This window comes from Megalobrama amblycephala, linkage group LG8 (genome assembly GCF_018812025.1).
Source record: "Megalobrama amblycephala isolate DHTTF-2021 linkage group LG8, ASM1881202v1, whole genome shotgun sequence".
Taxonomy (NCBI): Eukaryota; Metazoa; Chordata; class Actinopteri; order Cypriniformes; family Xenocyprididae; genus Megalobrama; species Megalobrama amblycephala.
In genome coordinates, this window is record NC_063051.1 from 25,013,513 (window position 1) to 25,031,898 (window position 18,386).

Consider the following 18,386-nt stretch of genomic DNA (forward strand, 5'->3'; position numbering starts at 1 on the left):
TCAACCAATCAGATTTGAGGGACAAGTTTACAGTTTATGTCAAGTTTAGGCTTGCAACCAGGGTTAGGTGCTTCTACATCAATGTTATTCACCTATCTTTCCCCTCTGATTTTAGGGATAAGTTATACGTTAGGTAGGATTAGGTTTAGGGGTAGGAATAGGGTTAAGACTAAATTTTCAGACAGGAATGTTGTTCCAGGATCAACAAAGTATGTTTATCCAGGAACATGTCTTACTTGGCAAAATCACTGCGACCATAGAAATCTATAGATATAATTTGGTATCTATAGATTTCTATGGTCGCCGTGATTTTGCCAAGTAAGACATGTTAATTAATCATTAATTAACCATTAAAGGGTTAGTTCACCCAAAAATGAAAATTCTGTCATTTATTACTTACCCTAATGCCGTTCCACACCCGTAAGACCTTCATTAATCTTCGGAACACAAATTAAGATATTTTAGTTCAAATCCGATGGCTCGATCCGTAAGGCCTTCATAGGGGAGTAATGTCACTTCCTCTGTCAAGATCCAGAAAGGTACTAAAACACCTCTAAATCAGTTCATGTACGTACAGTGGTTTAATATTAATATTATAAAGCGACGAGAATATTTTTGGTGCGCCAAAAAAACAAAAAACAAAATAACGACTTATTTAGTGATGACCGATTTCAAAACACTGCTTCATGAAGCATCGGAGCACAGATGAATCAGTGTGTCGAATCTGCAGTTCGGAGCGCCCAAGTCACGTGATTTCAGCCGTTTGGCGGGTTTGAACCGCGATCCGATTCATGATTCGATACACTGATTCATAATGCTCCGATGCTTCCTGAAGCAGTGTTTTGAAATCGGTCATCACTAAATAAGTCGTCATTTGTTTTTTTGCGGCACCAAAAATATTCTCGTCGGTTTATAATATTAATATTGAACAACTGTACTCACATGAACTGATATAGATGTGTTTTTAGTACCTTTATGGATCTTGACAGAGGAAGTGACATTACCCTATGAAGGCCTCACGGAGCCATCGGATTTGAACTAAAATATCTTAATTTGTGTTCCGAAGATTAACGAAGGTCTTACGGGTGTGGAACGGCATGAGGGTAAGTAATAAATGACAGAATTTTCATTTTTGGGTGAACTAACACTTTAAGATCAGCTGGATTAAATAATAGACAAATGTATTAAACTGAATGATAAGAGATGCAAATCAAACGTCTGATAGTTATAACATTATGAAAGACTATGAATGAAAAGTTTATATAGATGAAACACATTTCACAAATGTGAAAAATATATTTTGTGATTTTGTACTAACACAATTGAAATATGCTGAAATGTTTGAAAAAAGTGAATTTTTGATGATCTGTTATGATATTAGTACTAAGAGTTTTAAAAATGTAACCTTTGATTGTAAAAAATTGAACCAAACCAATTAAAAAAACTAATGGACCTGAGCTAACATGAATTATAACAATGAATAGTTGTATTTTTTATTAAATAATTGTTTAAAAAATAATAAATATTGTAACAAATGTACTGTTCATTGTTAGTTCATGCTAGTTAATGCATTAACATTAACCAATGGGACCTTATTGTAAAGTGTTACCAATGATTATCTTGTCAATTAGAATAGAATCTAAAATCCATTAATGTCTGATGTGTGTTATATAGTGCAGTGCAGTCCAGTCGCGCTCTCCTATTATAGATGACCCTTATTGGAATGAAACTGTGTTGTGTCCATCACACATGTGGCCTGCGGTGGATGCTGGGAAAAGCATGTGCGGACGACCAGGTGACCACGACGAGCACTGAAGCTGCAGCGGCTGCAGTTTGATTAAGCGTAAAGCAGGGTTTTAGGGACATGCAGGCAGGTTAATGAAACTCTGCAGGACAGCAGCTTCTTCTGGTTTACACCCTGCCTGAGAACTGCAGGTGACAGAATAAGGTTTAGTATCTCTAGTTAAATCCCCCCACCTTCACCTCAGCCTACCTGCTGACTGCTGTGCCACCACACCCCCTGCATCCTATTCCAAACATTATACTGCCTCTGCTTTAACTCTTACAGTGTAGTTTATATTAATATCAGTGCTAGATTTATTTATTTATTTATTTTTTACATTTTCTCAGGAAAGTGTGAGTGTGTTTGCCTATGCAAAACTTTTCTGGTGGTTGCCAGGGCGTTGCTATGCGGTTGCTAATATGTTCTGAGTGTATTTTAGTGTGTTGCTATACAGCTGCTAGGGTGCTCTATATTAAAATGATATTACAATTGTATTAGAATAGCAATAAATAATGAAACATATAGAACATTTTTTTCTACAATTAAGTCCCTTCTGTCAAATACAAAGATTAATAATGATGAGAATAAAATCAAAAATCATGCAAGTTTACTTTAACTTTTAAATATAAAAATATTTTAATCAGAATTAAAGTGCATTTTATTAACACTTTTACTGACAATTACAAAGTAAAATTCTATTAAATACCAAACTTAAAAAACATTAAATGAGAGCCTTGAAACAAATATTTTATTTGTTTGTTTGTTTTTAAGTCTTAATTTTAATGATGAGAATAGGTCCAAAATCATCCATATCTGAATTAAACTCCATTTTGTTGACCATTTTCATTAATAATTATATATTAAAATGCTGTTAATACTAAATGAAAGACAACAGAGAACAGACAAATATTTTTTATTATATTTTATAGACTATATGTATTTATAATATTCTTTTGTTATATTTTTAATTAAGTCTGAATTCAAAAGTACCAGGATTCACCATGATATAGAGCTCCTAGAACTTTATTTTCCAAACGATGTCCATCCATCAGCTCCTAAAACTGCTGTCAAGCAGAGCAGAGGTACATATTTGGCAATAGTAAGGGAATGTAGGTTAGTCTAAATGTACCTGCCTTTCATTTTCACCTTATAAAGTGGCTCCTGCCTCCCTAGTGGCTGACAGATGCAGAAGTAGGACATACCGTTGGGAGAAGAGCGCAGTTTTTGGTGGCTCCCTGCCTCCTTGGGTTTGGGGCGGGAGGGGGTTCGTCTAATCTCCAGCGATCCACTTGGGTCTCGGATTTATAAATTCCCAGCAATCTTGGATTCTCAAATCCGTCTTGATTTTGTGGGTCTGCGAGGGTGCGGGGTGGCATAGGGGTAGTGCTGGGGGGTTGCGAGTTGTTTGTGATGTCCTTTAGAAAAAGAGCTTATGGGTTCAGTAGAAGAAACGTGGGGAGCTAATGTGAAGATTTAGGACTTTCTGTGAGGCTTGGCCTCCTCTAAGCTCTGTTTGCTTGAGCCGTTTGTGGGGTCCTGCTTGTACTAAACCCAGATTAATATTCCTTTATATCCAGCAGCCCAGACACACACTTACACACTCGCAGTGGAATCAGTCCCCCCTCCAAACACAACCCGCACTCACACACACACACACACACACACACACACACACACACACACACACACAGACGCACACACCTCCTTTTGGCCATAATCGCCTCCAGTCTCTAATCCATAGCTGCTCATCTTTGCTGTTATCTGTCCTCAGTAAGCACCTTTCTCACAGGTTATTTCCATATGGAGAGTGTCAGGAACGATGCTACCGTGTTTGCTGTGTTTCAGTCAGTGTCCTTGACCTCATACACCAACTTTATTAATGAAGATTTCAGTCCAAATGCACAACACATTTTAGAGAGACATTTTTAAAAACAGCATTGTTTTTGGTCTCGTTGTGTTGCACTAGAAGTTGACAAACCTTTTTTTTTTCAACATCAGGTTTTTAAGTTAAAATGTATATATTGAATAACATCTAATGGTAGGAAACATCTACTATTTGTCATATTTTCGAGTAGTCATAAAACTCATTTAAACTTATTTGAACTATGTCAACAAATCAAAAATGTCTCCAACTTCATGAGTGTGAAATATCATCAAAATATCCTGTGATCAAAAGCTGAATTTTTAGCATCATTACTCCAGTCTTCCACATGATCCTTCAGAAATCATTCTAATATGCTGATTTGCTGCTCAAGAAACATTTCTGATTATTATCAATGTTATGATATGAACTAATGATATGGCAACTGCCCACAGCTCTCAGCCAGATAAAACCCCAGCAGCCCAGAAAGAGGCCTTCAGTGCTTCTGATCTCCCGTCTTCTCAGCCTAAAAGCCTCTTCCCTTTCCTGCTTTGTCTTCCCTTCTGCTTTCTCACCCACTTTTTTCTTCTCCACAGTTAAGTCACTGTGATAAAAAAAGAAAACAAAGTGAGAAGAAAGAGGATGAGTTTTAGCACACTGAAGAGCCGCTCTAAACCAATTACCTAAGTGTCTTTTATCCACTATATGCTTTTGTGTCTTGATCAGCTTTGAATCTCTTGAAATCCCTCTCTGAGATAACAAACAAATGTATCAGAGCAGCGTTTTGAGGAAAAGCCTTTTGGCATGCATGGGAAAATAAACTGGCATTGGTTTGAGATTTCATCTAGGGACCTGAATGCATAGAATTATATGAAATCATGTAAGCACTTATTGAACATTTTCATCACTATACTCCTGCCAATTGATAGACTTTTAGGCTTTTCAGCTCTTGGGACAAGTCCGATCTTCTAATTATTTAATTTAAAATTAAAGGAGAAGCTGCTGATTCAGTTATGATCCTTTAACATCCATTAATATCATTAATCAAATTATAAACCATATTCTTTCTTTGGTTGATTCTTTATATTTTTACAACAGTAAGCAACACTGCTGCATCATAAAAGTTTGATTTTCCACAGGGATGAAAGAGAGATGAGATAGTGTTCAAACCACTTTTTAACCACTTATAGAATAATCTAAGTAAATAATAATAATGATATGCTAATATCAATCATTTTAACTGAACCCTTATGTGCTGAAAATGTTCTTTGTTTTTATATGGAACCTTGAGTAAAGAACGCAAAGGTTCTATTTAGAACCCTAATGATTTTTATGTTGATTTCATTGCAACAGTATAGAGGGTTAAACTCTGGTCACTAATTAGCTTAGTTGTGGATCATTTTATTGTGCAAATGTAGAAAAGGCAGATTGGAGATTCTCATTCATTGCAAGTCTGTGGAGAACCTAGTATTTGAAAGCGTTGCTCAGTGAATGCACCATGTCTGTGAATAATCTCACAATGCTGGTCATTCTTATCAGATTTACTGCAAAGACTTTTCAAATAGTTTTTTTTTTTCTCTTTAGCCTGAGGCAAAAAAACGTCTGAACAATTGAGGTGATGGGTCAAGAGCAGGTTTAATCCGAACATTCTTCATCCTGGAATATAATATGGCTGGAAACCAAGAAGCATGAGTGTAGAATGTGTTCAGGAAGGTAAAAACCGGAAAGAGATATTGTGAAATCATATGAAAGCTTCAGCCAAAAAAAGAAAATTCTGTCATTACTCACCATCATGTAGTTCCAAACCTGTAAGACCTTTGTTCATCTCCAGAAAACAAATTAAGATATTTTTGATGAAATCCGAGAGCTCTCTGACTCCTCCATAGACAGCAATTTAATTACCACTTTCAAGGCCCAGAAAGGTAGAAAAGACCTAGTTAAAATAGTCCACGTGACTATAGTGATTCAACCTTAATTTTATGAAGTGACAAAAATATGTTTTGTGCGCAAAAATAAAACATAAATTACGACTTTATTGAACAAATTCATCTCTTCCCTGTCAGTTTCCTATGTTGTTTACGCTGTACAGACAGTGCGGCGCTTCTGTGTTCTATCAAAAATTGTCATCATTTAGAAATAAAAGGCATTTTTCCTACCCTGATTTTAGCCCTCTTATTTGAGTGCTGTGTTTTAAACATAGACTGTAAAAAAATATGGACGTAGCGTCCGTGACGTCACCCATAGAGTTCTGAACAGCAGTTTTGACGCCTAAATGAGGCCGCGGCCATCTTAGCTGCGCGTCACAGCACGTCACTCCCGGATAACTGGGCAAAGAGGCGGGGAGGTGGTTTGAGCTGATATGACTGGTTGCTGAAACCACGGCTGCCTAGCTCGACGTGACCATGTTAGCAGCAAAGGAGCTATATATCTATCCAAGATACGATCTAAAATATTAATGAAGATAAGTTTTATCATCAGAACGTTCTAAAGGTTTACTGTCAATCTACGGTGTTTTTTAAGATATAGATGCTCCAACACCAGTAGTGTTGGTTGTGCAAATAACAACATGGAAAATCAAATGGGACTTCATACCTTTATAATGAAATAGAGATCGCGAGATGAATCCAATCCGTGGCACTTGGGTAAAATATGAATGTCCATTGCAAAACAAAAAAACGTCACATTTCTTCTGAATGATCTGCTCTCTGTCATCGTTCTTCAAGAAAGGATGCAATCTGAGCAGCGATCGTATCTAACAAACAAATGAGCCTGTGTCCAAAGTATATTTTTTTCAAAATAGTGCAGCAGTTTTAGTTATAATATCCAAGCAGTGCTGTCGGATTTTGATATCCTCCCGCCATTGTCATTGCAGTAAATCTCACAACCAAAACTTTCAGCCAATGCCACGATCCAACAACGTGTGTTCTGTTTCTTCCCCATGCATGCACATCTACACAGACACACATCAGTCTCGAATATTATGCAGCAAGCCATATTTTATAATTGTATAAAATAATCGAGCACAAATACGGCTGAGATGCCAAATTCAGCGGCAGCTGAGGTAACATGACGGCTCACAGACAGCAGCGCAATATACCTGTCACTCAAGTGACCACGCCCTTAATTATGCAGAACTTTAAGGCTTAATATAATTTAAACGGATAAGTTATAAAAAAATTCACCCCCCTCAGAGTTGTCATGAAGGGCAAAAATAGCAGTATAGACCAAAACCACAATTTGAACCAACATGTAAACATGTTTTTTTCTGCTATAAACTTGGCCAATTTAACATGGGACTCTATGAGATTCTGCTCTCTTTTGGAGCCTGTCCCTAGCGGCCAGTCGATGAATCGCAGTTTAAGTTACTTCCGTATTGGCTTCACAGGAGAAAGGGGGAGGTTGCCGCTTGGTTTTAAAGCAGAACTCAGTAAGATTTGCGAAGCTCCCTCTACAGGTTCCTTCAGTGAATCACACTGTCGTAAATATTCCAAACGCAGCTCTGGACTACAATGACTACAACGCGCACCAGTGCAGTAGTTTTGCAAATACAGTACAAGAAATCTCGACGGAGGTGGGTAATTTTCGAAATTGTCTTATAAAGTGAGGTCGCTATGTGTATACTGAAATACCGTAAAGCAGTGGTTCCCAAACTGGGGTACGCGTACCCCTGGGGGTACGTGAGGTGACAATAGGGGGTACGCGAACAAATATTAAAAATAATATTAAAATCTAGCATGTATTTCTAATTGCCAAAATGTCGTAAATCCAGTACATTTAATCAGATTACCTCATCATTTGCAGTCAAAAATGACTGTATCCACAAGCAGCATGCATATGATTGATTGTGCGCAGTCTGCTGCCTTAAATCACGCTAAATTACTGCCGTTCTCGACAATGCACCTTTGTAAAAGTGGAGATTTAGCACTTACTCGCATGAACAAATACAGACACAGATAATGGATTCATTTCGATTTAAGACTCAAACTTTCTCCGATACAAAAACATACCTTGTGTGAGTTCTTGTATTTAATGATGATAACGAGCAAGAATGCAATTGTTCCCAAATATCCACATGACTGCAAACGTGACATTATTATACAACAGGTCAAAAAAAATAAAATTGTAGCCTACATTTTAAACACAGTACTCAGTACTTACTCTATTTTGCAGTGAAATAATAGTTCTGACGAAAACCACAGCAGAACTACAACACACGCCTGTGTTTCGTGAACAATTCTGCGGCTTTGAACGAATCGTGAGAGTCAATGATTCAATGATTCATTCACAGCCATTCGTTACTGAATGAATGACTCGACGATTCACTCATAAAAACAGTGACTTGCTGCCACCTACTGGCGGTTTTAGTTTAATATTTAAAAGTTTTACTTAGTTTTACCATCATTGCATATTTCTCTATTGAACATTTTTTATTTAAAACATTATTTATTTTATAAAGTTATTCATAAAGGTAAAAAAATGCACTGGAAAATCAATTTAGGGGGCAAATTATTGTCCCTTAATGGCAAAGGTGTGACTGCAGTCGAAGTGGAAGAGAGGGGGTACGCAGAAGGATGGTAATCCCTTCAGGGGGTACTCCAAGATAAAAAGTTTGGGAACCACTGCCGTAAAGCATTTTGTCACTCTCGCGTGAACGTGAACATGAGGCGAGATTGTATCGGGTCGGTGCAGCTCAACTTGCAAGAGCTGTATTCTGGCCTAGACGTGCCAGAGGGGGTTTGTGCACGCCTCAAACACACCACTACAAGTCAATTAACCATCGTAAGGACTTAGAAAACTATTTATGAAGGTAAAAAAAGTTACTTAGTTCTGCTTTAAGGGGCGTGTCTGCTGTGAGACTTCAATGCCCACTGCTGTGATTGGCTGATCTTTTCAATATGAAATAACTGTGAAAAAGTATTACTCTCAAAAACTTTTAGCACATTTTTACTATTACAGCTCTCAAAGTTAACTAATCGTGAAAAGTGTTTATTAGCATTACATTTAGATCTATGACATTATATTTAGATTGTGGCATGAAAGGTTGCAGTGATGAAAATCACAGACATGTTGTTGAGCGCATAAAAAGCAGTGATCTCGTCATTGTAACTCAATTTCTGCACACTAATGAATACTTTCATCTTAACTAACAGTACAAACTTGATATAACATTGAAAGAGATTAGTTGAATAAAATGGGAGTTTTGGCTCGAGTCCAGAACTCAGTCACTGATAAACTCATGCTGTTTGATTGACAGCTTCAGCAATTGTAAAGGGAGCGTTCTTTGGTCGTTTTCTATATAATTTAATCACCATTAAAATAACATTATTTTTATCCTACTAAGAGAAACGATGTGACCATTTGTTGACCGTTTAGTCACTGGTTTGACCATTTGTTGACTGTTAAGTCACTGGTTTGAAGAGACAGAATGTCTCTTTCGGCATTATCCTGAACATTGTCTAGGCATTTGTTTCATATATCATAGAACAGAAGAGTGGCTCTCGGGAGCGTGCACATCCTTTTGATTTTCCCGTAAAACGTCCCGAGTCTTTCACACAAAAATCAGTACACAGGTTTTCATAGACAACCTAGGAAGTCGGAGAAGGTCTCGTTTTTTTTTTTACCAGTTTTTACAAGATGTAATATAAGTCTAAGGTGTCCCCTGAATGTGTCTGTGAAGTTTCAGCTCAAAATACCCCATAGATTTTTTTTAATTAATTTTTTTATCTGCCTATTTTGGGGCATCATTAACTATGCACTGATTCAGGCTGCTGCCCCTTTAAATCGCACGCTCCCTGCCCACCAAACTCTCGACTATAATACAGTGCATTTACAAAGTTCACGCAGCTAATATAACCCTCAAATGGATCTTTACAAGATGTTCATCATGCATACTGCATGCATGCGTCGGATCATGTGAGTACAGTATTTATTTGGATGTTTACATTTGATTCTGAATGAGTTTGATAGTGCTCCATGGCTAACGGGCTAACATTACACACTGTTGTGTTTATGAATTATACAGACTGCAAGTGTTTAAAAATGAAAATAGCGACGGCTCTCTTGTCTCCGTGAATACAGTAAGAAACGATGGTAACTTTAACCACATTTAACAGTACATTAGCAACATGCTAACAAAACATTTAGAAAGACAATTTACAAATATCACTAAAAATATCATGTAATCATGGATCATGTCAGTTATTATTGTTCCATCTGCCATTTTTCGCTATTGTTCTTGCTTGCTTACCTAGTCTGATGATTCAGCTGTGCACAGATCCAGACGTTAATACTGGCTGCCCTTGTGTGATGCTTTGAACATGGGCTGGCATATGCAAATATTGGGGACGTACATATTAATAATCCCGACTGTTATGTAACAGTCGGTGTTATGTTGAGATTCGCCTGTTCTTCTGAGGTCTTTTAAACAAATGAGATTTACATAAGAAGGAGGACACAATGGTGTTTGAGACTCACTGTATGTCATTTCCATGTACTGAACTCTTGTTATTCAACTATGCCAAGGTAAATTCAAATTTTGATTCTAGGGCACCTTTAAGTTTCTTTATAAGCTGTTCACATATTGGCAATAAACAGTGAATAATACATAAAAATTCTTACATATGGTCCCTTTAATTACTCCCCTTAATTCTTCAAAAATTCTCTTTTTGTGCTCCACAAAAAAACTAACAGCATGTCAGTTTGAAAACACATGAAGTTAAGTAAATAATATGAATCTTTAATATGACCTTAATGTATGTTTGATAGTTGTCATGAACTATGACGTTTCTTCCTGTATAGCTGTCTTTCTCTGTCCCTCCCAGTGGATATTGGAGAAAATAGATGTCATTAATAACAGCTTCTCTCTTCCACCCCGTGCGTGGTTCATCAGCTCCACCGTGCTCTCCTGGAGCAAGTCGTCGGTTCTAAGATGTCACACAATTACCTCTTAAGTTCTCAAACAAATGGAGAGACCTGGCAAGTGACATCAAATCAACTCTGTCACAGGTGATTGAATCTAGTCATCAAGTCAGGGCGAACGCCACTACCTGTCAGGAGAGAGAAAACACAAGAGCAGGACATGAGGGTTTTCCATCAGAGATTGTAATGGACTCCTATTAATACAGAAACACTTTTTTCCCCCCTGAACAAGATAAAGATGGAAATATATTTCACCTGTCCTCTAGTGTATTTCAGTCTCTTGCAAGCTTGTGGGCCATGTAGTTCCAACCCTGGCAAAACCCTGATTTTGTTTAGAGTAAGGAGAGCGCAAAGTTTTTCAGTGACCATGTTTACTTGTACATAAAAATTCAGAAATATCAGCATTTAGTCATATTTTATTAATGTATATCAATGATGTAAATACATTAACCTGATTATCACTATAAGATTAAGCCAAATATGCTTGTTTCTAGAAGTCTGACAGCTAGCACATGATTGTATTGAACTGGAATTGTTTTTCATGTAAACATATCATTTTGAATATGCACATTCACACCATGGATGATAGCTTACGATGACGATAAAGACATAGTTCTAAAATCATTCTAAATGTAAAAGAATAGCAGAGTCCAAACCACAACTAAAACGATAAAGTCACAAAGGAATGATATTTGTTTTTTCAGCTGACAGCCAATCAGAATCCATCCTGCTTTGAAGAGCTCAAGCATTAAAAGCGACAGACAGCAAAATTGAATAAACAGAATGATATGCAGATAGTTATCATTACAGTTATCATTTTTGGTGTGAACTGGGCTTAATTCACTGTACAAAAAAAAAAAAAACATTTTCCATATGGGACTTTTTAAAGGTGCCCTAGATTCAAAAATTGAATTTACCTCGGCATAGTTGAATAACAAGAGTTCAGTACATGGAAATGACATACAGTGAGTCTCTAACTCCATTGTTTCCTCCTTCTTATATAAATCTCATTTGTTTAAAAGACCTCTGACGAACAGGCGAATCTCAACATAACACCGACTGTTATGTAACAGTCGTGGTGTACGCCCCCAATATTTGGATATGCCAGCCCATGTTCAAAGCATTCCACAAGGGCAGGCAGTATTAACGTCTGGATCTGTGCACAGCTGAATCATCAGACTAGGTAAGCAAGCAAGAACAATAGCGAAAAATGGCAGATGGAGCAATAATAACTGACATGATCCATGATATCATGATATTTTTAGTGGTGTTTGTAAATTGTCTTTCTAAATGTTTCGTTAGCATGTTGCTAATGTACTGTTAAATGTGGTTAAAGTTACCATCGTTTATTACTGTATTCACAGAGACAAGACTGTCGTTATTTTCATTTTTTAAACTCTTGCAGTCTGTATAATTCATAAACACAACTTCATTCTTTATAAATCTCTCCAACAGTGTGTAATGTTAGCTTTAGCCACAGAGCACTTTCAAACTCATTCAGAATCAAATGTAAACATCCAAATAAACACTGTACTTACGTGATTTGACATGTTGCATGACGAACACTTTGTAAAGATCCATTTTGAGGGTTATATTAGCTGTGTGAATTGTTTTATGTTGTTTAAGGCAAGCGCGAGCTCCTGGGGCGTGGAGCACAAGATTTAAAGGGGCCGCACACCCTGAAACGGCGCATTTATAATGATGCCCCAAAATAGGCAGTTAAAAAAATTAATAAAAAAAAAAACAAATGTTTAAAACATGTTTAAAAACATGTTCTTCGCCACCTTTAAGTCACAAACTCTAAGAAATGTGATTACTTGGTACTACATAAAAACCCATGTTAGACCAACAGAATTTTCCAAGTGTTGTCTCAACTAGTCAAACACAGTTGTATGAGGATTAATACATTATTGTTCATTTAAAATTTTTTGAATAAGAAATCTAGTTGGCTTATTCATTGATTCATTGGCTGAATAAGGCATTTTGCATTTAGAGAATAAACAAATTCAAATTCAAATAGAAGTAAAAAGAAGTTGGAAGTACCTTAGATGAATATGTAAATACATGATGCTCACTTTCCTCTCAATAACAAAATAAACACAACAAAAATGACAGTGGTAGAAAACAGTTAGAAAGCATCTGAAAGCAAGTATATTTGAGACTAGACTATACTGATATGGTTATGTGAGTCTGAAATATAACCATTTTCTTTGCAAGTTTGCACCACACAGTACAGAATGTCTCTTTTGGCATTATCCTGAACATTGCATTCATTTCATATATCATAGAACAGAAATGTGGCTCTCGGGAGTGTGCGTCAATGTCGCATCCTTTTGATTTTCCTGGCAAAAACGTCCCCAAAAACGTTTGCATAGAACAGAAGAGTGGCTCTCGGGAGCGTGCACATCCTTTTGATTTTCCCGGCAAAAACGTCCCGAGTCTTTCACACAAAAATCAGTACACAGGTTTTCATAGACAACCTAGGAAGTCGGGGAAGGTCAAATTCAAATTGACAAAACAAACAAGTTTTACTTTAAATCTGAAAGCATCAGGTTGCATTAATTTTTTTCAATTTTCTCAACAATTCCTTTTTTTGCATTTTATATAACTAAGCAAGTCTCATTCCCTACATTTCTAGTATTTCCAAAAGAGAATGGAAATGACCTTGGTTATTCAGAATATGCTAATATTTACAGTAAAAAATCCAATAACGGTGACCTCTTTTTCGTAATAAAGCTTTAACCATCATCTGAAAATGATTTGAAGATAAACGTGGCCATTGATTGCGCACAAGAATGTTTCAATATTAATATGAATTTGGTCATATTCTGGTATTTTATATGCATTAATGCATCATGTAAATGTAACCTGCCATAGCCTGGTTACTCAGTTACTAGAAAGCAGAATAAAAGAGCTGGCATATGCAAGTGTAAATAGAAATTTTCGGTTACTTTTCGTATAAGGATATCAGCTGAACACCATGCTACAATATTGCTTACAAAATCATATCAAAGCCCAATAAAAAGCAGTGATCTTTATTCTTTTTTTTAATATACAGATTTTGACAGCAAACCACCAGTCAACCTTACAGGCAGACTTTGTGAGCAGAGCAAGCGTGCAAACGGACCGTGAGTGCTGGAACACACATCTGATGGAGGCAGGAGGCCGTAGGACATTATCAGCAAGATAATATTGTCAGCGGCTGATGTAAATTGCAGGGCGACATAGTCAACAGACATGGCTGAGTGGCTGCAGTGTGTCGAGGCCGTGACACTGACAAATGGAATATTTTTGGAGGGCTTAATCGCTGGAAATGGGGTTCTGTCTGATGGTGACATGCACACCCCCGCTCCAATGGCCGCAAAAAAGAAAACTGATTGTCTGGGCCGCTCACTCAATCTCACCTCCTTCAACCTTGCACCTCCTCCCTTTCCAAACACACACACACACACACACACACACACAGATAACAATTGGTTTTTCCCTCGCTGTAAACAGAAGGAGGCCTGAAATGCAAAACCACATTCATTTGATTCATTAAATAGGGAAATTAAGAAGCTGCTCTGTTTATTCATTCCATTCCAGAGGAAAATTGTATTGCTCAGAGATGGCCTTTTCATAGCTCGGGGCACTTAATGGAGTGAAAATTAACCATTTTCTCTTAAAATCAATGATTTTTAATATAAAATAAATAAAATGTGAAATGGTAAAATACTTAAGTTTTCTCATGAGATCAGGGGTGTGTTTCCCAAAAGCATCGTTAGCCAACTAACATCATCGCAAGTTCCGAGGTTACTAACATAGTTCAGCGATTTCGTGTTTCCCAAAACCATAGTTCAAATGAACATTTGCAAACAGCATCGCAAACTTGTGTTTTCTCTCGAGCTGTGGTTAGAAGCATAGTTTCTTATTTTTATGACATGTGGACTTAATAAATCGTTATCTTGAGCAAAATAAGCAAGCTGACATTAAGTACAATGTATATCTTTTATTTATATACTGTATGCAAATGTCATTTACATATTTTAGTTTAAGAGATTTTAAGCACCATTTTTGTCATGCTCTAGTAGGCCTAAGAATGAGCTTATGATTGAATCTGGAAATGAAGCAAAATAACTGAGAAAAATGAGAATTAGTCCTCAGATGCCATGTCTGTAATTTATAGCAAAATATCTAGCATTAATTCGATCTCAAACTGATTAATTTAAAGAAGTTATTACTCCACCACCTGTGTGACATCATTCACCAACGTGGCTGAACGACATGTTTGCGACAATACGGTTTCGGGAAACAGTCGTGACTAGCTAGTTGATTTGTTCAACGATGCATCGTACTAGTGAAGCAGCGAGTTACGTTGTACTGGAAATGCACCCCTGGTTGGTTTGACTGCAATCCCACATTAATTTGTTATGATTTTTCATTAAAATTACTGCAGTAACTAACTTATAATTTTTATAAGGGATGCTCGAAGTCAAATTTGCTCTCAAATTAGAGAGTTTATTTCTTTATCTCAAGAGAACAGAGCTGATTAAGAGAATTTAGAATTGTTTTTTTTTTTTTGTTTTTTTATTATGAAATGGGTAAACTCTGGTCCACACTCCCATACAGTAGGTGGCGATAATGTACCTTAACGTTGGTGCCACCTGCCATAAAAAGAAAGAAATTTACTTAATGAGTACGCTAGTTTTCCAAATCTATTCAATGACTATTCACAATCTCTCAGTTCAGTGTTTTAACAACAATGTTTGAGTGTAATTATTTGATCAAGGTATAACATGCATTTTGGAAGCTCCGGCTTCACTTTATTTTCATGTTCAAACATGTTTTTCATGTTGAAGAGTACATCTCACAGTGGTGTGCTGAGCAACTGTCACTTGTGCCAGATTTGGGACATCTTCAGGATGAGGTAATGCACTTTAAAACTATTTAAAACTAGATATGGGATTGTTCAAATGAAAACTGAGATGAACCCTTTAAGCCCTGAATGCATTTTTAGAGTTGTTTTTTTCTGAGTGACACAAAAGTAAAGACTCATAACTCCAAAACTTTAGCAAAGAGAGTCAAAAGGTAGGTATCACCTGAAAATGTATTACATTTGAACATTCTCATGCTGAGAATATTTTTTTTTTTTCATATCTTTCTTATTTGACATGCAATAACTAAAGGTAATAAGGTAGGAGGACCATTCTTTTTTTGGTGAAGTTCCCCTACATGTGAGCTGCATCTGGTTCAAATTTTGTGGTGATAGCATAAAGTAATCATAAGTTACAGCATTTTGTTTAGCTCTTGACGCCTTGACCTCTGGCAGTACACTTTGGGCTTAAAGGGTTAATCAGAAAATCAATATTTTTACTCAGTCCTACTATATTTCTGCATCAAACAAATGGAATATTTTGCCTAGAATAATGAGTATATTTATTATTTAACATTGGCTGAAATGCTACTCATAATGCGTTTCACCAACTTTGTTCATAAATCTTGCGATGTGAAGTTATGGCTAGCAAGCGCTTTTGTGCTTTATTCTTCAGAGCACTATAACCACGAGCTGAAAATGAACACTTTTCATCTCAATGATGTCTGTGATTAGAAAAGTTGGGATTTTATGGTCTTATAGTTTCTTGTAATGATTTTGATAATAATAGCTTGTGGCCTTGTGGAGTGAATGTCGGTGTCTGGGGCCGAAATAAACCTCTCAGGTTGAGAAACAGGAGCTATGCTTTATTAGGCAGCTAAGGGCTGCCGTCTCATGCTGGACATGCAGGTTCTGTCTGATGGTGACATGCACACCCCCGCTCCAATGGCCGCAAAAAAGAAAACTGATTGTCTGGGCCGCTCACTCAATCTCACCTCCTTCAACCTTGCACCTCCTCCCTTTCCAAACACACACACACACACACACACACACACAGATAACAATTGGTTTTTCCCTCGCTGTAAACAGAAGGAGGCCTGAAATGCAAAACCACATTCATTTGATTCATTAAATAGGGAAATTAAGAAGCTGCTCTGTTTATTCATTCCATTCCAGAGGAAAATTGTATTGCTCAGAGATGGCCTTTTCATAGCTCGGGGCACTTAATGGAGTGAAAATTAACCATTTTCTCTTAAAATCAATGATTTTTAATATAAAATAAATAAAATGTGAAATGGTAAAATACTTAAGTTTTCTCATGAGATCAGGGGTGTGTTTCCCAAAAGCATCGTTAGCCAACTAACATCATCGCAAGTTCCGAGGTTACTAACATAGTTCAGCGATTTCGTGTTTCCCAAAACCATAGTTCAAATGAACATTTGCAAACAGCATCGCAAACTTGTGTTTTCTCTCGAGCTGTGGTTAGAAGCATAGTTTCTTATTTTTATGACATGTGGACTTAATAAATCGTTATCTTGAGCAAAATAAGCAAGCTGACATTAAGTACAATGTATATCTTTTATTTATATACTGTATGCAAATGTCATTTACATATTTTAGTTTAAGAGATTTTAAGCACCATTTTTGTCATGCTCTAGTAGGCCTAAGAATGAGCTTATGATTGAATCTGGAAATGAAGCAAAATAACTGAGAAAAATGAGAATTAGTCCTCAGATGCCATGTCTGTAATTTATAGCAAAATATCTAGCATTAATTCGATCTCAAACTGATTAATTTAAAGAAGTTATTACTCCACCACCTGTGTGACATCATTCACCAACGTGGCTGAACGACATGTTTGCGACAATACGGTTTCGGGAAACAGTCGTGACTAGCTAGTTGATTTGTTCAACGATGCATCGTACTAGTGAAGCAGCGAGTTACGTTGTACTGGAAATGCACCCCTGGTTGGTTTGACTGCAATCCCACATTAATTTGTTATGATTTTTCATTAAAATTACTGCAGTAACTAACTTATAATTTTTATAAGGGATGCTCGAAGTCAAATTTGCTCTCAAATTAGAGAGTTTATTTCTTTATCTCAAGAGAACAGAGCTGATTAAGAGAATTTAGAATTGTTTTTTTTTTTTTGTTTTTTTATTATGAAATGGGTAAACTCTGGTCCACACTCCCATACAGTAGGTGGCGATAATGTACCTTAACGTTGGTGCCACCTGCCATAAAAAGAAAGAAATTTACTTAATGAGTACGCTAGTTTTCCAAATCTATTCAATGACTATTCACAATCTCTCAGTTCAGTGTTTTAACAACAATGTTTGAGTGTAATTATTTGATCAAGGTATAACATGCATTTTGGAAGCTCCGGCTTCACTTTATTTTCATGTTCAAACATGTTTTTCATGTTGAAGAGTACATCTCACAGTGGTGTGCTGAGCAACTGTCACTTGTGCCAGATTTGGGACATCTTCAGGATGAGGTAATGCACTTTAAAACTATTTAAAACTAGATATGGGATTGTTCAAATGAAAACTGAGATGAACCCTTTAAGCCCTGAATGCATTTTTAGAGTTGTTTTTTTCTGAGTGACACAAAAGTAAAGACTCATAACTCCAAAACTTTAGCAAAGAGAGTCAAAAGGTAGGTATCACCTGAAAATGTATTACATTTGAACATTCTCATGCTGAGAATATTTTTTTTTTTTCATATCTTTCTTATTTGACATGCAATAACTAAAGGTAATAAGGTAGGAGGACCATTCTTTTTTTGGTGAAGTTCCCCTACATGTGAGCTGCATCTGGTTCAAATTTTGTGGTGATAGCATAAAGTAATCATAAGTTACAGCATTTTGTTTAGCTCTTGACGCCTTGACCTCTGGCAGTACACTTTGGGCTTAAAGGGTTAATCAGAAAATCAATATTTTTACTCAGTCCTACTATATTTCTGCATCAAAC

At 36.6% G+C, this 18,386-nt stretch overlaps 1 long non-coding RNA gene across 1 annotated transcript; it reads left to right on the top strand.

The window, feature by feature from the left end:
- Positions 1 to 1,042: 1,042 nt before the first annotated feature.
- Positions 1,043 to 16,284, top strand: LOC125274123. The gene is made up of 3 exons (XR_007186184.1): positions 1,043 to 1,103; positions 1,675 to 1,795; positions 13,621 to 16,284. It is a non-coding gene; the product is annotated as an uncharacterized LOC125274123 (long non-coding RNA).
- Positions 16,285 to 18,386: the final 2,102 nt, after the last annotated feature.